The sequence below is a fragment of the Sus scrofa genome, chromosome 3 (genome assembly GCF_000003025.6).
Source record: "Sus scrofa isolate TJ Tabasco breed Duroc chromosome 3, Sscrofa11.1, whole genome shotgun sequence".
In the NCBI taxonomy this organism is placed as follows: domain Eukaryota; kingdom Metazoa; phylum Chordata; class Mammalia; order Artiodactyla; family Suidae; genus Sus; species Sus scrofa.
In genome coordinates, this window is record NC_010445.4 from 52,923,885 (window position 1) to 52,948,101 (window position 24,217).

At 43.1% G+C, this 24,217-nt stretch overlaps 1 protein-coding gene across 1 annotated transcript in view; it reads left to right on the forward strand.

The window, feature by feature from the left end:
- Positions 1-24,217, forward strand: part of CREG2 (cellular repressor of E1A stimulated genes 2) — a 59,546-nt gene that overhangs the window by 5,410 nt on the left and 29,919 nt on the right. The window lies entirely within an intron of this gene.

Genomic DNA, 24,217 nt, shown 5'->3' on the forward strand with positions numbered 1-24,217 from the left:
GCTCCGATTCAACCCCTAGCCTGGGAACCTCCATATGCCGCGGGAGCGGCCCAAGAAATAGCAACAACAACAACAACAAAAGACAAAAGACAAAAAAAAAAAAAAAAAAAAAGTCTAGTGCCAATGTATTCAAGATACATTGGAAATGTATGCTGTGGAAATGTGAAAAGCCCCGGAATCAGATAAATAGAATTCTACCACTCATCTGAGCTGTGGGATTTGGGGTAACTCATTGAAACTTTGGGAGCCTCAGTTTAGTTATCTGTAAAATGGGAATCGTAGTTTCTATCTCATAAGGTTATGATGGGGGTTGGAAGTACGTGTAGTGTCTTGTACAATGTAAGGTGGGTAAGTAGCAGCTCTTGTCTTTACATCCAAGGTGTGGATTGAGGAGGGGAGGCTAGTAAAGGAAGGGCCAGCTGTTTGTCTCCAAGGCACATACAGCTTAGAATCTGTTGTTTTTCTCCCCCCAACCCCCCGCCGATGTTAACTACTTATTTACTTATTTATCTATCCATTTATTTATCTATTTATTTATTTTTAAAATAACCAAGTATTTTTATACATAAAAGTTGTTTATTAATAAGTTATCACACTAGCACAAATTCATAGGCATACATTCAATAGCACAAGTTCAAGACATCGTCAATGAAAGGTAGTTTTGTTGCAAGACAGTTTCAAGGCATTATGTAGCTATCTGCTTTAGCAAAGAAGTAGAGACAGCTCATATTTCTATGGCAATACATGTGTGTCTCTCTTTTTAAAATTTTTATTGCAGATGGCCAACAAGCACATGAAAAAATGCTCAACATCACTGATTATTAGAGAAATGCAAATCGAAACTACCATGAGATACCACCTCACACCAGTCAGAATGGCCATCATTAATAAGTCCACAAATAACAAATGCTGGAGGGGGTGTGGAGAAAAGGGAACCCTTCTGCACTGTTGGTGGGAATGTAAGCTGGTGCAACCACTATGGAGAACAGTATGGAGATACCTTAGAAATCTATACATAGAACTACCATATGGACCCAGCCATCCCACTCTGGGCATATATCCGGACAAAACTTTCCTTAAAAAAGACACAAGCACCCCTATGTTCATTGCAGCTCTATTCACAATAGCCAAGACATGGAAACAACCCAAATGTCCATTGACAGATGACTGGATTAGGAAGAGGTCGTATGTATATATATATATATACAATGGAATACTACTCAGAGATAAAAAATGAACAAAATAATGCCATTTGCAGCAACATGAATGGAATTAGAGACTCTCATTCTGAGTGAAGTAAGTCAGAAACAGAAAGACAAATACCATATGATATCACTTATATCTGGTATCTACTATATGGCACAAATGAACCTTTCCACAGAAAAGACAATCATGGACTTGGAGAATAGACTTGTGGTTGCCAAGAAGGAGGGGGAGGGAGTGGGGTGGTTGAGGAGCTTTGGGTTAATAGATACAAACTATTGCCTTTGGGATGGATTAGCAGTGAGATCCTGCTGTGTAGCACTGGGAACTATGTCTAGTCACTTATGATGGAGCATGATAATGTGCAAAAATGTGTACATGTATGTGTAACTGGGTCACCATGCTGTACAGTAGGAAAAAAATTGTATTGGGAAAATAACTACTAAAAAATAATTTTAAAAATTTTTATTAAAATATAATTGATGTACACGTTGTGTTAGTTTCAGGTGAACAGCAAAGTAATTCAGTTATAAGTACATCCATTTTCTTTTTCACATTCTTTTCCATTATAGATGATTACAAGGTATTGGGTTTCATTCCCTGTGTATTGTTTTTCAAGTTAATTTCTATCTGCTCAGATGAGGTGTGTGCAATAAAGACCCAGAATCCTTTAATACACATTCTCAAGAGCTCTCTAAAAGAAACTACAGTTAAGCAAAAATGGAACACTGACCTGACACCTTGGTCTGAATTCAAAATATAGCGCTTGAGATCCATTCCTGCCAGGGCAGTGTCTGCACCGGACCTGTGGGGGCCGCATGTGAGGTACACCCCCTTACGAGTAGGCATGACCTCAGGTGCGTCCCTCCACCCCCAGGCCTCACTCACTTCACCTGTAATGTAGGGATGCTTTCAGAACTGTAATATAGGTCCTTCCAGCTCCGAAATGCTCTTATTCTTTACGTGAAAACATATTAAGTGACAAGTGTGTCTGCTTTTTGAGGGGGGAGGTGATAATAATCAAAGCAACCATATGCCATAAACTGCAGCCTGGAGAAGCCCCGGTGGCGGTCCCCTGGGAGCTGATGGTTTGAATCCACAGGAGGCAGGCAGGCCCACTGACCCAATTCCCTTTCAGGTATGGCAAAAGCCAGGAAAAGCCATGCCTCCTCTTCCACGGAATATTCTCCCTGTTCTTAGCCAGTCAAGCTGACTGTTACTCCAAGTATATGCCCTACAGGTACCTTTCGAAATTTCTGAGGGATTCCTAATTTGGGCCTTTGAAAAGCAGCCATTGTGCAGGACATGCTGATTCTTGGAGAGGCACAGAACACAGGGCAGGGGAAAAAGCCACCACAGTACTTGGGTTGTGGAAGGAATTGTGTCCCAGAAGATCCCTGGCAGGAGCAGGAATCCAGCTGAGAAAGAGTTCCCATTGCGGCTCAGCAGTAATAAACCCGACTGGTATCCATGAGGGTGCAGGTTCGATCCCTGGCCTTGCTCAGTGGGTTAAGGATCCAGCATTGCCACAAGCTGAGATGTAGGTGGCAGATTCAGCTCGGATCTGGCGTTGCCATGGCTGTAGTATAGGCTGGCAGCTGCAGCTCTAATTTGACCTCTAGCCTGGGAGCCTCCATATACTGTGGGTGTGGCCCTAAAAAGGCAAAAAAATTTTTTGAAAAAGAAAGAAATCCATCTGAGAGAGGTCCTCCCTGGGGGTTCAGGTGCAGGACAGCTGGGCATGCATGCCGGCTTGGCCTGGGACCATGCATGCCCACCATCTTTGCGGCAGCCTGCACTTGTGGCAGACCTCCACACTCTGGGGTACCTGGATGAGACAACTCATGGCCCGAGGGGACCACCCAGGCCCCTCTCAGCCCCTCCCTCACCAGCACCAAGGACATCAGTATCTCAGACTCTTGTAACTCTGGCCTGGAAGAGGAGGGGTGAGCTGCTACCCCCAGGCATACCTATGTCTAGACCTTCATGTGACACTCTGTCCCCTCCCACTGCATCCACTTCTGAAGTATTACAATATGACATAAATACCTACAACATTAACTGTGGCCTTCGTAAGCATCACACCTCAGAGCAAAGGTTACCAGACAACGAGGCTTGTTATCCCTCCAGGATCCACTCCTTTCCAAGACCTGCCCCAGCCTAGGTGAGATTCGTCTGCCTGAAGTTCACATTCCAAGTTCAACATCATCTGGTAGGTTTTGTCTCTGGAATGTCAAGCACAGAGACTTAACAAGTCAAAGACAGGCAGACAGCAGAGTCCTGAGCTCTTTGGGGCACGAGAACATAAGGAGGTCTCAGGTGGAAATGTTCGTGGCTGAGCATTTTCCCAGCAAGCACCTTCGAGAAGTTCAAGGGGGTGCCTTGGCAAGGCTGTGGCAAGCTGTCTGCTCCTGGCCTGGGGAGATGGCCAGTGAGCCCCAGGGGCTCATTGTCAGGAACTTCGAAGCATTTCCTACTAAGCCGGGGGTTCAGAAAAATGACCATTTCTCAGGATGATGATGCTGAATCAAGGCCACCTGCTCCTTTCACCTTCAGAAAAGGGGGGAAAGCAGAACTGCCTCTGTTCTATGAAGCTGGTGGCCTTGTGAACCACAGGCTCACAATGGCGTTTTTACCGTCAGCTTTGGTATATTCTGTCTGCTCATGTCTCTGTGCTCCTCTGTGCAGCTGGGCAGACAGTGGATTTTCCCTAAGCAGGAAGACAAAGCCAGGATGAGGCCTTTCTACATAATGCATCTCAGGGCTCCCATGAGCCTGGAGGGCCACGTTTGTCTGAGAGCACTCAGGGACTGAACCACAAACCAAGGTTGGACAGAAAGGAAGCAGCATGGCTGCTGAGGCTCTGAGAGGAGGAAAGGGCTGCCTTCCCAGCAGTTTCCAGCACAGCCTGCTGGGCATCTCAACTGCAGGCCTGCCTTTGCATTTATCTGGATTAGCCCTGCAGAGTTTGCCCGGGGGTAGGCTGGTGAGCTCAGCCTCCACCTGCAGAACACAGCTTGAGAAGGAAGCCGCCAACACACAGGAGCGAGAGGAAGGTAAGTCTGATTTCGCTGCAAGGGCAGGCTGCACTGGCCCCCTGAACTTTCACGCTCCACTGGGTGTCCAAGACAATTGAATATATAATGTGTATGTGTTTTCTAAGCAGATAGGTGGACAAGATGGATAGATGGACAAATGGAGGGATAGAGAGAAAGATGGATAGATACATAGATATATAGATGGATGCATAGATGGATGGATAGAAAGATGGATGAATAGATGGATAGATACATAGATGGATGCATAGATAGACAAATAGATGGATAGATTGATAGGTAGGTAGGTTGATAGATTGATTGATTGATTTGTGTGGCTTTCACGTATTTAATTGTTGTCTATTTTGAGAACAGATACTACAGTTGCTGCCAGCTGGGCTCCTCAGTTCACTCTGTTGCCTTAAATTCATCCTAAATCCAATAGCCGAAGTAATCTTTCAAAACCCAAATAAGATCCTAGAATTCTCCTGCTTAAATTCTTTCATTAGGAAAGATAACAAAATCCTGAGTAGGGCCTAGGAGGCCCTGCCTGGAGGGCACTTGCTTCCCTCTCAAAATAAATAATAGTGCCTGGTCCTTTGTGGGTTGATTTAGTATTTGATTTATACCCTAGTTTTATTAAGTGGAGAACATTAACCTGAAAACCTGCTGTAATCAAAGCTGATGTGTATGTTTGGGTTATAGCTGAGAAATGCTTTTCACAAAAATTAAGATGTAATAATTGACATGAAATGTTGCACAATGTATTCATTTGATACATTTATGTTTTGCAGTGCAGTTGCCCCTGTAGTCTTAGCTAACAACTCTATCATGTCACCCCATTCTTACTTCTTTTTTGTGTGAGAACACTTAAGATTTGGTCTCTTAGCCACTTGGAAGTTGCTAACAGTTGTGTTGGCTATGCAAAGCTGTGCATTAGATCTTCAGAATATATTCATCTTCTAACTGCAAGTTTGGGCTCTTTGGCCAACATCTCCCCAGTTGCCCTGGTAACCACCATCCCATCTCTGTTTCTATGAGTTTGGCTTTTTGGGACCCTACATATAAGTGAGATCACACAGCATCTGTCTTTCTCTAACTTAGCATAATGCCCTCAAGGTCCATCCAAGTTGTCACAAAGGGCAGGGTTTCATTCTTTCTTGTGACTGAATAATATTCTACGCTATTTATAAGAAATGCTTTTTACTCAGTAAACCTCACATGTGTGTTGACACATATCACGCCTCCCCAAAATGATGCGAAGGTCCATTAACAGACCTGTGTATTTAAAGATAAAGTTAGATCTAGACTGATATGTGTGAAGAACATTGAGTATCCAGAAATCTCAGGAGGTTGAACGATGAAGGAAATACACAACAGATGCCGTTTTTTTAATTGACGATGGGAGAGGCCAATATCTAGAGAATAATGAAAGAAACTGTATGTCTTCACTTTTTATAGGTTTCTAGGTACCTTAAAGATTCTTTTTTTAATCTATCTGTAAAATTCAGTCTGGAGTCTTCCTCCCATCCAGTTATGGATTTTCCCCAAAACTTTTCATCACTCGGATCCTCTGGTCCCTGAATTCTCCCTAAGATTTAATTGGGCACAGCTGTCTTTTTGTTTGTTTGGTTTTGTTTCAACTTTAGTTTTTTAGGTCAGTGAGGTAGAGTTGACAATATTGTGTTTGTTTCAGGCACATAGCAAAGTGATTCAGTTATACATATCTCTTCTTTTTCAGATTCTTTTCCATTACAGGTTATCACAAGATAGTGAATACAGTTTCCTGTGCTCTGCAGTAAATCTCTGTTGGTTATTATAGTGTGTATAGTGGTGTGTGTCTGATGATTCCTTCCTCTCCATTTATCCCTCCCATCCCTTTCCCCCTTAGTAACCATAAGTTTTCTCTGTATTATTTTTTAGATTCCACACATAAGTGATAACATACAGTATTTGGCTTTCTCTGTCTGATTTACTCCACTCAGTATTGATAATTTCTGGGTCCATCCATGTTTCTGCAGATGGCAATATTTCACTCCTTTTTATGACTCATATTCCATGGTACACATGTACCACATCTTCTTGATCCATTCATTGTCGACGGGCACTTAGGTTGCTTTTATGTCTTGGCTATTATAAATAATGCTGCTATGAACATTGGGGTGTGTAAGTTTTCATCTTTTCTGGATATATGTCTAGGAGTGGAATTGCTTGATCTTATAACTCTATTTTTAGTTTCTTAAGGAACCTCCATACTGTTCTCCATTGTTGCTGCACCAGTTTATATTCTCACCAATAGTATAAAGAGTATTCTTTTTTCTTCACACCCTCCCTAGGATTTATTATTTGTAGACTTACTAATGATGGCCATTCTGACCAGTGTGCAGTGGTATCTCATTATAGTTTTGATTTGTGTTTCCCTAATAAAATGTTGAGCAGCTTTTCATGTGCCTGTTAGCCATGTCTTCTTTGGAGAAATGTAAATTCAGGTCTTTTGCCCTTTTTTTTTTTTTTACTGGGTTGTTTGGGGTTTTTTGGTTGTTTTTTTTTTGGTTTTTTTTTTTTTTTTGGTGTTGATTTATATGAGCTGTTTGTATATTTTGGAAATTAACCTCTTGTCCGTCCCATTGTTTGCAAATACATCTCCCATTCTGTAGGTTGTCTTTTTTTATGGTTTCTTTTATTTTGCAAAAGATTTTAAGTTTCATTAGCTCCCACTTGTTTATGTTTGCTCTTCTTTCTTTTCCCTTGGGGAACTGACCTAAGAAAATGTTGCTGCAATTTTTTTCCAAGGATACTTTGCCTATGTTCTCTTCCAGGAGTTTTATGGTATCATGTCCAATACTTAAATCTTTCAGCCACATTGAGTTTATTTTTTTTCAGTTTTTTTTTTAATTTTTTATTATTCAAATTAATTTATCACATCTGTAGTTGTATAATGATCATAACAATCTGATTTCACAGGATTTCCATCCCACAGCCCAGGCACATCCTCCCACCCCCCAAACTGTCTCCTCTCGAGACCATAAGTTTTTCAATGTCTGCGAGTCAGCATCTGTTCTGCAAAGAAGTTCAGTCTGTCCTTTTTTCAGATTCCACATGTCAGTGAAAGCATTTGATGTTGGTGTCTCATTGTATGGCTGGCTTCACTTAGCATGATAGTTTCTAGGTCCATCCATGTTGCAAAAAATGCTGGTATTTCATTCTTTTTAATGGCTGAGTAATATTCCATTGTGTATGTGTACCACATCTTCTTGATCCACTCCTCTGTCGATGGATATTTAGATTGTTTCCATGTCTTGGCTATTGTAAATAGTGCTGCAATGAACATCGGAGTACATGTGTCTTTGCGAGTCGTGGTTTTCTCTGGGTAGATGCCCAGGAGTGGGATTGCTGGATTAAATGGTAGTTCTGTGTTTAGTTTTCTGAGGAATCTCCATACTGCTTTCCACAGTGGTTGCACCAATTTACAATCCCACTTGAGTTCATTTTTGTGTATGGTGTAGAGACTGTTCTAACTTCACTGATCTACATGCAGCTGTCCAGTTTTCCCAACACTTTTTGTTGAAGAGACTGTCTTTTCTCCATTGGATATTCTTGCCTCCTTTGTTGAAGATTAATTGACTGTCGGCATGTGGGTTTATTTCTGGGCTCGCTATTCTATTCCATTGATCTATGCATGTGTTTTTGTGGCGACAGTCGTCTTTGACTCCCCCCTCAGGGTATGTTGAATCGGGTGCTATTACCCTGCTCTTCATCCTGGAGGAGAAAATCTGGAAAATGAATCAAACTGGCTAATGAATAGAAAGTGACTTTCATACTGAAAAAAGGACAAGATAACCAAGAAAATTGTCTGGAGTATCTTGCCTATTGAGCACCTGGCTTTGTGCTGGAGAGGGCAGAAGAAGATACCTGAGGGCTTCTGGCTCCATGGTTCGTTGGAGGCAGGATGCTCTGAGAGTGATAAAGAGAAGAAATGAGAAGGATGGCTGGATTACTACAGGAAGATTATAAAGAACAAGTGGCCACACATTGAGAATGGGAGAGTGACTTTCAATGGCATAGACACAGGGTGAGGGGGACATATGATAATGACCTGGACAGCCTTGCCCCTCCCTCAGCACAAAGATGAGAGCTACCTGGGTGACAAGGGTTCATAGCTTGAAGGAGTTCTGGGGTGATTCTGACACTGCTTTAGGATAATGAAGACGTGGCCTGGGTCTGACATGCATTCTTGGGTTTCCAGTGAAGGCCTGCTGAGAGCTATAATCTACCTCCCAGGAGGATTTGTGTCATTTGTAAAATGAAGTCAAGATTACAGTCTGGGACAAATACCATATGATATCACTTATCCATGGAATCTAAGATATGGCACAAATGGAGTTCCCGTTGTGGCGCAGTGGAAATGAATCTGACTGGGAACCATGAGGTTGTGGGTTCAATCCCTGGCCTCGCTCAATGGGTTAAGGATCCAGGTTGCCATGCGCGTGGTATAGGTTGAAGATCCAGCTTGGATCTGGCGTTGCTGTGGCTGTGGTGTAGGCCAGCAGCTGTACCTCCAATTTGACCCCTAGCCTGGGAACCTCCATATGCTGTCGGTATGGCCCTAAAAAGACAAAAGACAAAAAAAACAAAAGAATATATATATATGGCACAAATGACCCTATCTACAAAACAGAAACAGACTCACAGACATAGAGACAAAACAGAACAGACTTGTGGTTGCTAAGGGGGAGGGGGCGGGGAGTGGGATGTATGGGGAGTTTAGGATTAGTAGATGCAGACTATGACATTTAGAATAGATAAGGAATGAGGTCCTGCTGTACAGCACAGGGAAATATATCCAGTTTTCATGGGATAGACCATGATGGAAGATAATATAAGGGAATGTATGTGTGTGTGTGTATATATATATATGTATATATATATGCTGGGTCACTTTGCTGTGCAGCAGAAATTGGCGCAACATTGTAAATCACCTATAATTTTGAAAAAAAAGGTTACAGTCTGTGGAATAAAGGAAGTGGTGTTTCCTCCCCATCAGGCATGACATCTAGCATCTAGCCAAACTAGAACCTACAAACATGTCTTGCCTAATTCCTGTTAGTTTAAAGTTTGTTTTATTCAATTATTCTGTTTACTCCTCAGGGCTACAGTGTCTTCATTTAATTAATTAGATGAATTAGGGATGTGAATTTATTTCCTAGCTCAGGTTGAGAATAAGATTCCAATTTGCAAGATTCGCCAGCAGTCAGCAACCCCGCCCCTTCCCCATTTCCTCTCCTCTCAACACAGGAGCATGTACGGGGGCTCCTGGGACTCGTGAATTTATGCTCAGACCCTGGTTGGGTGGCGATTCACTAAAAATTGACAAAGAAAGCCCACCTGAGACATTTCTCTTCTGTTGAAACAGCTGTCCTTATGGAACACACAGGCCTGAAGGCCATATGTTTAGATCTTGTATCGTCTCAGTGAACAAAGGCAGAGCAAGCCCCCGGGACCAGAAGGAACCCCCTTCTATGGCAGAGAATCATCATCCATTTTGAAGATCTGGAAATAATTGGACTTAGAGGCTTTTCCTGAACTGAAAAAAAATTTTTATTTGATAGTTTGGACAAATGCTAGGTTTCTAGATAGAGTTGATTATCAAAAAAGGAGGATCTGAAAACACTTTTTTCCTTTTCCTTAAAATGCTTTTTTTTAGGATCACATCCATGGCATATGGAGGTTCCCAGGCTAGGGGTCTAATCAGAGCTGTAGCTGCCGGCCTACACCACAGCCACAGCAATGCGGGATCCAAGCCGCATCTACAACCTACACCACAGCTCACGTCAATGCTGGATCCTTAACCCACTGAACGAGGCCAGGGGTCGAACCAGCAACCTCATGGTTCCTAGTCAGATTCATTTCTGCTGTGCCATGACAGGAACTCCATCAAATGGCTTTTTTTTTTAATTTAATTTTAGTGGAATATAGTTGACTTACAATGTTGTGTTAGTTTCAGGTGTACAGCAAAGTGAATCAGTCATCAATCATATTTATAAATATATCCATTCTTGAAGTTCCCATAGTGGCTCAGTGGAAATGAATCTGACTAGCATCCATGAGGATGCAGGTTTGATCTCTGGCCTCGCTCAGTAGGTTAAGGATCCGGTGTTGCTGTGGCTGTGGTGCAGGGCAGCAGCTATAGCTGTGATTTGACCCCTAGCCAGGGAACCTCCATATGCTTCAGGTGCGGCCCTAAAAAAAAAAAAAAAAAAAGGACAAATAAATAAATATATATACATATATCCATTCTTTTTTCCCATATAGGTTATTATACACCATTGAGTAGATTTTCCTGTGCTGTACAGTGGGTTCTTGTTAATCATCTATTTTATACAGTAGTATGTATATGTTATCCTCACCCACTCAATTCTTCTATCCCCCAGAAGTTTCACCTATGGTAACCATAAGATAGATTTGAAAATCTATTTTTGTATCTGTTTTATAAATAAGTTCTTTTGTATCATTTTTATTAGATTCCGTATATAAGTGATACCGTATGATATTTGTCTTTGTCTGACTTACTTCACTCAATATTATAAACTCTAGGTCCATCCATGTTGCTACAAATGGCATTATATCCTTTTTCATGGCCGAATAATACTCCATTGTACATAGGTACCACATCTTTATCCATTCTTCTGCAGATGTACATTTAGGTTGCTTCCATGTCTTGGCTATTGTAAATAGTGCTTCAGTGAACACTGGGATGCATGTATCTTTTCAAATTATGGTTTTCTCTGGATATATAGCAATCCAGGAGTGGGATTGCTGGACTGTATAGTAGTTCTGTATTTAGTTTTCTGGGGAGTCTCCATGTTGTCCCCCATAGTGATCGCACCAATTTACCTTCCCACTAGCAGTATAGAAGGATTCCCTTTTATCCACACCCTCTCCAGCATTTATTGTTTGTAGATTTCTTGATGATGGCCATTCTGACTGATGTGAGGTGATATCTCATTGTAGTTTTAACTTGCATTTCTCTTATAATTAGTGACATTGAGCACCTTTTCATGTGTTTATTGGCCATCTGTCTTTTTTGGAGAAATGTCTATTTATATATATCTTCTGCCCATTTTTTAAATAATGATTTTTATTTTCTCCATTATATCTGGTTTACAGTGTTCTGTCCATTTTCTACTGTACAGCAAGGTGACCCAGTTACACATACATGTATACATTCTTTTTTCTCACATTATCATGCTCCATCATAAGTGACTAGATATAGTTCCCAGTGCTATGCAGCAGGATCCCATTGCTTATCTATTCCAAAGGCAATAGTTGGCATCCATTAACCCCAAATTCCCAGTCCATCCCACTCCCTCCCCCTCCGCGTTGGCAATCACAGTCTGTTCTCCATGTCCATCATTTTCTTTACTGTGGAAAGATTCATTTGTGCCATTTGTTAGATTCCAGATATGTGATATCATTTGGTATTTGTCTTTCTCTTTCTGACTTACTTCACTCAGTATGAGAGTCTCTTGTTCCATCCCTGTTGCTGCAAATGGCATTATTGTGTTCTTTTTTATGGCTGAGTAGTATTCCATTGTGTATATATACCACATCTTCCTAATCCAATCATCTATTGATGGATATTTAGGGTGTTTCCATGTCTTGACTATTGTGAATAGTGCTTCTATGAATAGCAGCACTGTGCATTATGGAGCTTTTGTGACTGGTTTCTTTCACTTAGCCCAGTGTTTCAGAGTTCATCACATTGTAACATGTATCACTATTTCATTCCTTTTTATAGCCAAATATTATTCCTTTGTATGAATATACAATTTATTTACCCATTCATCAGTTGATGGAAATGTGTCTCCATGTTTTGGCTATTATAATGCTTCTGTGAATATTTGTGTATAAGTTTTTGTATGGACCTGTGTTTTCAATTTCCTTAGGTATATACCTAGGAGTGGACTTACTGGATCATATGGTAACTATGCATTTAACTTTGGGGGAACTGTTTCCTTCAATGGCTGTACCATTTTATGTTCCCATCAGCAATGTGTGAGGGATCCAGTTCCTCCACATCCTCCTAACATGTTACTGTCCATCTTTTTAATTAAAGCCATCCTAATGGGTGCAAAGTGATATCTCAGTGTGGCTCACACGTTTCCCTAATGACTAATGATGTCCATTTTTTCAAGTGATTACTGGCTATTTGTATATCTTCTTTGGAGAACTGTCTCTTCCAAGCTTTTGCCTATTTTTAAATTGGGTTATTTGTCTTTTTATATTAGGTTGTAAGAGTTCTTTATATATTCTGGGTGTGACCCTTATCTGACATATAATTTGAAAATATTTTCCTAATGCATTTTTATTTAGTTTCCTCTTATTTTGTCATTGGGAGAAACAGAAAAACTAAGGATTCAATATAATGTTCCAATTGTATATATTCTTGGTACCTGTCCTTTTGCCTCTTTTTTTGGTGCCAATTTCATGGGTTTAATTTTTTTAAAACACCGTTTTTTAAATTGAAGTATCTTTTGCTTCTGTAAGCTGGCCTTCCCTGTGATTAAAAACATACCATTGAAGTAATTTTCCTGAGATGATACAGAAATCTACCTAAAGTATCCAGTGTGTAGAAATGGTAAAAAACCTGACCAAGAAAAAAAGATTTTACTTAATTGACTTACAAAGGGATTTGAGAAGAAAACTGATTAATATGGTAAAGACAAGGTGGGAGATACTGATAATACAGGCAATTAAATATTAATTGAATTAATCATCCTGTGTACAAAGGAACATACTAAATATTGCATTGAGAATGGGAGTTTTTTTTTTTTCCTTCCAATGTATTTATTGGTTACTCACTAATGCCAGACATCCTTAGGTAAGACTTAAAGAAACAGGCTCCCCTGCTGATTGTCACCAGTCATTTGAATCCAGACAGTGCGATCTCACACATGACCATGTATATAACAGGCAACCCTTTGTTAAAACCATGCCCTTTCACCTGAGGGTAAAGGTAGAATTCCACACTGTAGCCATTATTTCCACCCACTCAGCATCTTCATTTCCCATCTTCATTTCCCATCTGTCCCTCCATCCACCTCTCCATCATTTCTTCCCATCCAGCTCAACCTGACCTGGCCTGAAAACGTTAGATACTAACCTCCCGAGAGATCCCCATTCTTTACCCCTCTCTTCCCATCTCAAGGCTGTGTTCAAGTTTTCTAGTCTCAGTAATTACCTAGTTGGTTCCCCAGCATCTTCTTTCCTGTCTGATTTTTCTTTCTTTTCACTCATGAGGGGAGCCTGGGTCTCAGCCCTTGGAACCACCCAGCCCCTCCCTCCAAGGAGCCCACCTGGCCCCCCAGTCTGCCAGGGCAGAAGGTGTTTCGCGAGCCCCCACCCCCATCCCCCACTGCTGATTCTGGTTCATTCACTTCCCTGATGCTCTTTTCTCCTTGAGGGCAGCTAGGCTGCAGGCACATGGGATGCGTGAAGCAGCAAAGCTTTCCCTGTAAAATGGAACAAGATTCCAGCGTATTTCCAAGTCCTTAGAGCCTGGCAGGACCTGGCTGTCCACTCCCGCCTTCCATTGTCCAGATTAGGAAACTGAGGGCCTGAGAACTGGAAGGAAGAAAACAGATAGTGCAGTATTGAATCTCCATAACATCCCTTCTCTCCCCTGCAGGGTCTCGGCAGCACCCTCCTCCTGTACAGCCCCGCCCACTCAGCTTCGGGTCTCCCTGGAGACCCTTTCTTTCCTTTCAAGTGAATGAAGCATTCCAGCTTCTTCTAGTTCACTTTTTGCTGACATCTCTAAGCGAGAGACAATAGGATTTTAGAAAGGACCACTGAACCCGCAGTGTAGGAGCGGGGACATTAGTTATTGTGTGTGTTAAATATTAGAGAGATCTAATATTCTGGATCTGCCGTGATGCAGGAGAAGGAAAAAAGCAAAGTGCACTCTGATAATTCCTTTGATCTGTGCATGACTCTGCGGGAAGTTGCTGTCCCGTTTCTTTTTTTGTTCCTATTCCTTTCCATTATGGTGTATCCCAGGATATTGACTATAGTTGCCTATGCTATACAGTAGGACCTTGTTGTCTATCCATCCTATATGTAATAGTTTGCACCTGCTAGTCCCAAACTCCCATCCACCCCTCCCCCACCCCTTTCCCTTGGCAACCACGAGTCTGTTCTCTCTGACTACGAATCTGTTCTGTTTCATAGATAAGTTTATTTGTGTCACATTTTAGATTCCTTATATGTGATATCATATGATATTTGTCCCTCTCTTTCTGACTTACATCACTAATACAATAATCTCTAGGTCCATCTGTGTTGCTGCCAGTGACATTATTCCATTCTTTTCTATGTCTGAGTAATATTCCAGAGTGTGTTTACCAGTGTGTGTGCATGTGTGTGTGTGTGTGTGTGTGCGCGTGTATGTTTGTACCATATCTTTATCCATTTCTTGTTGATGTACATTTAGGTTTCTTCCATGTCTTAGCTATTGCAAATAATGCTTCTATGAGAATAGGGGTGCATGTATATTTCAAATTATAGTTTGGGCCTGATATATACCCAGGAATGGAATTGACGGATCATATGGCAATTCTACTTTTAGTTGTTTGCAGAATCTCCATACTGTGCTCCAAGTGCCTACACCAATTTACATTCCCACCAACAGTGTCAGAGGGTTCCCTTTTCTCCAAACCTTCACCAGCACTTGTTATTTGTAGACATTTTAATTTATGACCACTCTGACTGGTGTGAGGTTGTATCTCATTTTAATTCTGATTTTCATTTCTCTGATAATTAGTGATGTTGAGCATCTTTTCATGTATCTATTGGGCATCTGTGTGACTTCTTTGAGAAAATGCCTATTCAGGTGTTTTGTCCATTTTTTGACTGGATTGTTTGACTTTTTGTTATTGTGTTATATGAGCTATTTGTATATTTTGGAAATTAAGCCCTTGTTGGTCACATCATTTTCTCCCATTTTGTAGGTTATCCTTTCTTTTTGTTGGCAGTTTCCTTTGCTGTGTAAAAGGTTGTAAATTTGATCAAGTCCCATTTGTTTATTTTTACTTTTATTTCTATTGCCTTGGGAGACTGAGCTAAGAAAGCATTGGCGTGATTTATGTCAGAGAATGTTTTGCCTATATTCCCTTCTAGGAATTTGATGGTGTCATGTCTTAGGTTTAAATCTTTCTCTTTTTTTTTTAGGGCTGCTCACACAGCATATGGAGGTTCCCAGGCTAGGGGTCGAATCAGAGCTAAAGCTGCTGGCCTACACCACAACCACAGCAACACCAGTTCCAAGCCACATCTGTGACCTACACCACAGCTCATGGCAACGCCAGATACTTAACCCACTGAACGAGGCCAGGGATCGTACCCACAACCTCATGGTTCCTAGTCGGATTCGTTTCCACTGTGCCACCACAGGAATTCCTTATGTTCAAATCTTTAAGCTACTTTGAGTTTATCTTTGTGCATGGTGTGAGGGTATGTTCTAACTTCATTGATTTGCATGGAGTTGTCCAACTTTCCCAACAGCACTTGCTGAAGAGACCGTATTTTCCCCATTGTGTATTCTTGCCTCCTTTGCCGAAGATTAATTGACCAGAGGTGTTTGGGTTTGTTTCTGGGCTGTCTGTCCTGTACCATTGATGCAGGTGTCTGTTTCTCTGTCAGTACCACACTGTTTTGATTACTGTTTGCTGCCCTATTTCTGATACACACACCCTTCAGGCTGAGACAGGAGGGCCATGGTAAATCTAAAATGCTCAGGCAGCTGGAGCTGGCAGTGCAGCCCACCTGCTCAGGACAGTGTCTTGGCTGAGCTGGCAGAAGGCAGAGGGAGCTTGGATGGAATGTGGAAGTGGTTTCAAGGGCAGATCTGGCCAAGAGGCCAACGCTGCTGGGAAGAAGCTGCCAGGGCACCCAATCCCCTCTCCAGAAGATCATCAGATGGTGGGGATGAGGAGCCAAGGGGCGCCCAGAGTGACCCTATGGCCCCACAGCCACAATCTGGCTGCTAGCTTGGGGCCTGGGGACATGATCAGGTTTAAATTCATACAGATAGGAGTTCCCGTTGTGGCACAGGGGTAACAAACCCAACTAGTATCCATGAGGGTGTGGATTCAATTCCTGGCCTTGCCCAGTGGGTTAAAGATCCAGCATTGCCATGAACTGTGATGTAGGTCACAGATGCAGTTCAGATCCAGCATTGCCATGGGTGTGGTATAGACCGGCAGCTGCAGCTCCAATTCGATCCCTAGCCTCAGAAACAACATATCGCATGGGTGAGGCCCCCATAAATAAATAAATACATAAATTAATTGATTCATACTGATAATGTGTCTATGGTCTGTTGCAAGAAGGCATCCATATCAGCATCTACTGTGTAATGAATCGTGGGTGCTAAGCACTGTCAGGCATAGAGATCAAAGGCAATAACATCCCCTCTGAGAGGAGGAAAAGGATGTAAGACACACGTGGAAATCCCTCTAAGACAAACTGAGTGTGATAAATCCTGCAGGAGACATTGGCCAGGGATGGTTGATGGAAAGAGGCTCCCCTCAAGGAGCTGACATCATCTCACTCTCCCTGCTGTCCCCGTACCACCCCATCCTCTCCCAGACACCACCCTTATGTGCCAGTGACTTCCAAACTCATATTCCCCACTGAGACCTCTCATCGGAGCTCCCAACCCCAAGTCCACCTGCTTCCTACACATCTCTACCTGGACATCTCCAGGACCCCTAAATAGCTCAGCCTTTTCTTCCTCCCCAAGACTGTTCCTCTTCCTGGGCTCAGCATCCACGTAGCTGTTCAAAGCAGACTCATGGGTACCACTGTTCGCCCCTTCTCTCTCTCATACAACCAGGCAGCTAGGTCCAACTGGTCTACCTCCAAAACCGCTCCCCTGGCTGACTTCTTCTCTCCAGCTTACTCCTCTCCATCACCTGGCCCCAGACCCCACAGTTGCTCACCTGTACTCTTTAAATACTACAGACTGGTCTCCCTGGATCCCTGCTTGCCTCTTTCCAACTCACTCTCCATCTTAAAACCAGAAGGATCTTTTCAAAAAGCACATCTCATCATTCCACTCGTCTGCTTAAAATTCTTCAATGTTTTCCTTGGCTCTTAGGATGCAACGTTAACCTCTTAACATGGCCTGTGTGGCCTTTGTGGTCCCCTCCTGGCAGGGCCAGTCTCTGTGATGTCACCCTCCCCCTTTGCCTTTGTCCTGGCCCCACTGGTCTTTTGGCTCTTTCCTTTCTGGGGACCTGGGCCCTTGCTGTTCCTTTTATCTAGACGAGTTTCCCTGCCCTGCCTTTACCCTACAAATTCCTACTCATTTCCCAGTTTTCCGGCATGATATCATAACATGGAAACCTGCCTGTGTTTTGCTTCTGTGTGATAATGTCAAGTGAATAAATCATTCATTGTATAGAAGGCTACCTGGTGTCTGGCCCTCCTGCAAGAATGTAAGTCCCATGCGGGCCAGGACTCTGTCCTTCTGACTTTCTACCAGCCCCAGAAACTTGCACAGAGCCTTGAACATAATGAAACTAAATATTTATTGGGGTGACTATGTGGAATATTCAAGTTGGTTCTTGAGGGATGGTATATGGTTATATATAAAATGGGATATGGTTATGTGGTTAAATGGTATTTGATGGTATATGGTTATATATAAAAATAGATGGTTTTCTATTGCTTCTGTGACAAATTGCCTCCAACTTTGTGGCTTAAAACAGCAACATTTATTCTCTTATAGTTCTGGAGGTCAGAGATCTGAAATAAGTTTTACAGGCTCTGATCAAAGTGTTGACAGGGCTGGTTCTTCCTGGAGGCTCGGAGAGGGGAATTTGTTTCCTCGCCTTTTTCAGCTCCCGGAGGCCACCTGCACTCCTTGGTACCTGGCCCCTTCCTTGCATCATCCAGCCTGCTGCTCCCATCATCTCACCTCCTGCTGATCTGATCTTCTGCCTCCCTCTGCAAGGACACTTGTGATCACTGGGCCCACCAGATAATCCAGGATCATCTCCCCATCTCAAGATCCTTAACTTAAGCACACCTGTAAGCTCCTTGTTGTGGTAAAAGGTATCGTCAATACATTCTGGGAACCAGGACATCTTTGAGGGGAGGCCTTATTCAACCAGCTTCAGGTGGATGCAGTCTCAGTGCATTCACAAGTGTAGATAGAAACATGATATTTTATTCTAATGTATGCTAAGGATCTTTTTGGTATTTGGGAGGAATCCAAGTGATTGTTCTTATTTATAATATACATTTTGTTTGTTTTTGTTTTCTTTTTTGGCTGCCCCATGCCATAGGGACTTCCCCAGGCCAGGGAACAGATCTGAGCTGCAGTTGCTACCTATGCCACAGCTGTGGCAACCTCAGATCCTTTAACCCACTGCACCGGGCAAGGAATTGAACCTGTGTCCTGGTGTTCAGAGACGCGGCTGATCCCGTTGCACCACAGCAGGAATTCCTACATGTTTTTTAAATATAAATATTAAAGTGACTCAGACACACATGATGTTCAATCCCTGAATATAAATTTTAATATATTCTTAGCACAGCAAAATGATAAAGAAAGGTGAAAACTGCAGAGAAAAGGGTTATACATTGAACAGTCTTGCTAAATCGTGACTTACCCTCGGGAGTGAACTGTTTTTAGCACCCCTGCTCCTCCCCCACCGGGAAGTGAACCTCGTTCCCACTTTGCATGTCTTGTCCCTTCGTGTGTGGCTGGCCAGGAGCCTTTGAATCATAGGATTTGACTCTGGATAAGAGAAAATCCTAGCCCAGGATGAGTACCTGGAATATAGCCCTCTTGTCTTTTAAGGACATGTGGCCAAAGCTGACGCAGATGTTATCCAAGAAACTCAGAGCATCGTGGATGAGAACATTGAAGTGGAAAAGGCATTAGCAACATGAAAATGGGCAAATTTGTTCAGTCTTTACAAACACAGGCTAGGAGGGTCTGTAGATGAGCACAAATAACTTTCTCTTTTTATTTGATTTGATTTTTATTAGAGTGTAGTTGATTTACAGTGCTGTGTCAATTTCTGCTGTACAGCAAATTATATATATGTATGTATATGTATACACACACACATTCTTTTTCTCATACTACCTTCCATCACAGTCTGGCCCAAGAGATTGGATATAGTTCGCTGTGCTAAGCAGTAGGACTTCGTTTCTTCTCTATTCTAACTAAGTGTAGTGTTTGTATCTATCAACCCCAAACTCCGTGTGCATCCCACTCCCTCCCCAATGCCTCCCCCTTGGCAACCACAAGTCTGTTCTCTATGTCTGTGATCTGTTTCTGTTTTGTAGATAGGATCATTTGTATCTTATTTTATTTTATTTTATTTTATTTTATTTCATTTATTTTTTTGCTTTTCAGGGCCACACTCACAGCACGTGGAGGTTCCCAGTCTAGGGGTCACACTGGAGCTGGAGCTGCCTGCCTGCACCACAGTCACAGTAGCGCCAGATCCGAGCTATGTCTGCAACCTACACCACAGCTAATGGCAATGCCAGATCCTTAACTCGCTGAACAAGGCCAGGGATTGAACCTGTGTCCTCATGGATGCTAGTCAGATTCGTTAACTACTGAGCCACAATGGGAACTCCCATTTGGGCCATATTTTAGATTCCACATATAAGTGATATCATGTGGTATTTGTCTTTTTCTTTCAAACTTATTTTGCTTAGTATGGAGAGCTCTAGTTTTCTCCATGGTACTGCAAATGGCATTATTTTTTTTCTTTTTATGGCTGAGTAGTATTCCATTACATATATGTACCACATCTGCTTAATCCATTCATCTGTAGGTGGATACTTCAGCTGTTTCCTTGTCTTGGCTATTGTGAATAGTGTTGCAATGAACATAGGGGTACATTATGTTTTTGAATTGTAGTTTTGCCTGAATATATGCCTGGGAGTGGGATTGCTGGATCATATGGTGGTTCTATATTTAGTTTTCTGAGAGACCTTCATACCGTTTTCCATGGTGGTTGTACTAATTTACATTCCCCCCAAGAGTGTAGGAGGGTTCCCTTTTCTCCATACCCTCTCCAACATTTCTTATTTGTGACTGTTATAAGCTGGTACCTCATTGTAGTTTTGACTTATATTTTTCTAATAATTAGTGATGTTGAACATTTTTTCATGTGCCTGCCGGCCATCTGTATGTCTTCATAATTATTCCAGGACAGATGGTTAAAAAAAAAAATGGTCGTGTGCTCATGGAGTTCCTGCTATGGCTCAGCGGGTTAAAAACCTGACACTGTCTCTTTGAGGATGAGAGTTCAATCCCTGGCCTATCTTGGTGGGTTAAGGATCCAGCATTGCTTCAAGCTGCAGCATAAGTTGCAGATGCAACTCAGATCAGGTGTTGCCGTGGCTGCGGCTTAGACCTGCAGCTGCAGCTCTGATTCAGCCAGGGAACTTCCACAGGCTGTGGGTGCAGCTGTAAAAAGAAAAAAAAAAAGTGGTTGTGTGCTCATAAAATAGGAGAAATGACCACCTACAAGTCGTATTGGTTGGGGAGGCAGGCATGACACAAAGGCCAGCCCTTTCCTAGATAGGTTTACCAAGGTAATAAGTCAGGACACTGCCCACTATACGTGGAGTTCCCTGGGGCCTTTGACAGGAAGCCTGAGCGATGTCCTCATTGACAAGGTAGAATAGTATGAACGAGGGGAGAATAGTGCCAGGTAGATTTATTTCTTTCACATCTAATTTCTTTACATCTCTTACACCTATTTTCATAAAGAATGTGAAACTGTGGATGAATGGACCACTGGCTGGAGCCCCAAAGGTGTTGACTAATGGGATGGGGTTTAATCTGAGTGCTAAGGAGGATGATTCCAGTTCCTTGACATTTGCATCCCCTGGAAAGTTCTGGGAACCCAGGAGCCAGTGCCAGGGTCCTGGGTTGAACAAACTGGGAATTTGAGGCAGTGAATCCTATTGGAGAGACAAAGAGAAATTGTCAAGAGCAGCCAAAGCTACAGCCAGGAAAATGGTGCCAAGAAGGGAGGAGAAAACTGGGACAGCATGAGGTATACTAGTATGCTATAAAATAACATCAACAGTCAATCAAATTTCAAATAAAATTTTAAGTCAAATAGCATAGCATCACATAGATAACATCACATAACAATGATGTAACATATCATAACATAGCACATCATCACATAACACACACACACGTCCGTGGAAGGATGGAGTAGTGATAGTGGGCATGACCAACCTCCTCTACTTTGCCTACCTTCTGGTAGAGCAGTGAGCATCCTGGATACCATCATTTGATAAGACTGTTGACAAACTACCAAGTCTAAAAGAAGCCTGACTGAACAAAAGTCCTAAGAAACTCATGAGTGATTTCTTCAGCGTCTGAAAGGCCAGCCCAGAAAACAACTCACTTTGTCCTGCTGTTGCCCTGGAGGCAGAAGCAGAACAGGTGAGTGGAAGTGAGAGGGGGCTCATGGTTTCCTCTCCCCTGCTGCCCTCTTCTTTCCTTCAGCATCATGTGGGATAGTCTATTCCAGACCTTCCCTTCTCTAGGTAAGTTCTCCACAGCTACCTCCTTGGCCATGCCCAGATTGGGTACCAAATGCACCACAGCCAAACCTCCATTCTCAACATCTCACCCCAGGCCCCTCTTGCCTGAGTAACCCCTCTGCATCATACCTGGACCACAGCAAGCCTACAAGTTCTCTACCTCCATCACTATCCACTCCCCCCCACCTGTCAGCACCTCCTGGCTCCCTCCCCTTTCCCTCTGCCCAGCTCAGACTCCATGTCTTTATAATCCTCCTGAGACCACCTGCACCTCCTCTGTACCCTCCCTCTGAAGCCTTTCTGGCTACATCCAACCCAACTAAACCCTCTTTCCTCCTCCTCTAGACCTGCACCCAGGAGGCTCTGCATTTTGGGGACAAACCCCATGGCCAGTCTGACTCTTATACTTTAAGTTCATGAACAAAATCCTCCCATGCACTCTCAATACCACCAGAAGATCGTCCATCCCCACTTAGGCTCCTTTCCCACCACTGGGTTCACGCCCTTTCCCTGGTTTTCAGACCCCATCATACTCACTGCCCTCCAGTCTCTCTTGGTTATAATGATGCCCACATTTCTTTGACAAAGTACAAAAGCCTCTGAGGGCCCTCTCTCCCCTCCCTCCACTAGCCTGTAAACATACCTGTGTCTGTACCAGTGGGTCTCAAATGGGAGATGGGGTTACCTCTCGTTACCCTGACAACCACTTTCCAAAATGATGAACAATAACTGGGACCCTTGACAATGCCTGGAGATGCTGCTGGTTGTTCCAACTTGGGGAAGGAGTTGCTACCACAGGGATGCCACTAAATATTCTACAAGGCACAGGACAGTCCCCACCAGGAAGAACTCCCCAGCCTCAAGTGTCCATAGCACTGAGACAGAACAGCACATCTCTGTGTGTTACTGAATCAGGTCTGGCTGCTCGCCACTCAGAAGTCAATACTCAGGGAGTTCCCTGGCGACCTTGTGGTTAAGGATTCAGCATTGTCATTTGGGTTTGATCCCTGGCCCAGGAACTTCCACATGCAGCAGGCATGGCCAAAAAAAATAAAAAACAAACAAAGGAGTTCCCGTCATGGCGCAGTGGTTAACGAATCCGACTAGGAACCATGAGGTTGCGGGTCTGGTCCCTGCCCTTGCTCAGTGGGTTAACGATCCAGCGTTGCTGTGAGCTGTGGTGTAGGTTGCAGACGCAGCTCGGATCCCGCGTTGCTGTGGCTCTGGCGTAGGCCGGTGGCTACAGCTCCAATTCGACCCCTAGCCTGGGAACCTCCATATGCCGCAGGAGCGGCCCAAGAAATAGCAAAAAAGACAAAAAAAAAAAAAAATACTCAGCAGAAGCAAATGTTGGTGGAAAGGAAAGCTGCTTTTAATAAGAGTGCTGGCAACCTAGGAAGATGTGGATTCAGTCTCCCCCAAAAACCATCTCTGAAGATTGCTTGACCATGAAAGCTTTCTAAGGGAAAAAAAGAAAGTCATCTCCGTTAATCACTGAGAAGGGAGAGTCAGAATCATCACCACCCCCCACTGTGTGCAGGCTTGTTGACTTATTGTGATCTTTCTTTAGATACTGTCTTTTTAAAAAAAAAAATACATAATAATTTACTTGTTTTTCTTTTTTTCTTTTCTTTTTTGGCTGCCTCGCAGCTTAGAGAGTTCCTAGGTCAGGGATCAGATCCAAGCAGGTGCTGTACTGGATCCAGGTGGGGATCAAAACTGGGCATTCTGGCACTGCAGAGACACCACCAATCCTGTTGCGCCACAGCGGGAACTCCTAGATGCTGTCTTTTTTTTTTTTTTTTTTTGTCTTTTTGCCATTTCTTGGGCCACTCTTCTGGCATATGGAAGTTCCCAGGCTAGGGGTCCAATCAGAGCCATAGCCGCTGGCCTACACCAGAGCCACAGCAATGCGGGATCCGAGCTGCATCTGCAACCTACCCCGCAGCTCACGGCAATGCCAGATCCTTAACCCACTGAGCAAGGCCAGGGATCGAACTTGCAACCTCATGGTTCCTAGTTGGATTGATTAACCACTGAGCCATGACGGGAACTCCATGTCTTTTGTCTTTTTAGGGCTGCACCCACAGCATATGGAGGTTTCCAGGCTAGGGGTCTAATCGGAGCTACAGCTGCTGGCCTACGCCACAGGCACAGCAACACCAGATCTGAGCTGCATCTGCAGCCCTAAACCACAGCTCACAGCAACGCTGGATCCTTAACCCACTGAGCGAGGCCAGGGATCAAACCCACAAGCTCATGGTTCCTAGTCAGATTCATTTCCGCTGTGCCATGATGGGAACTCCCTAGATTCTGTCTTAATCACAGTTTGTTCACAAGATTGCAGAAGGGGAAGCTGGAGAAAAGATCTGGTCACGCAT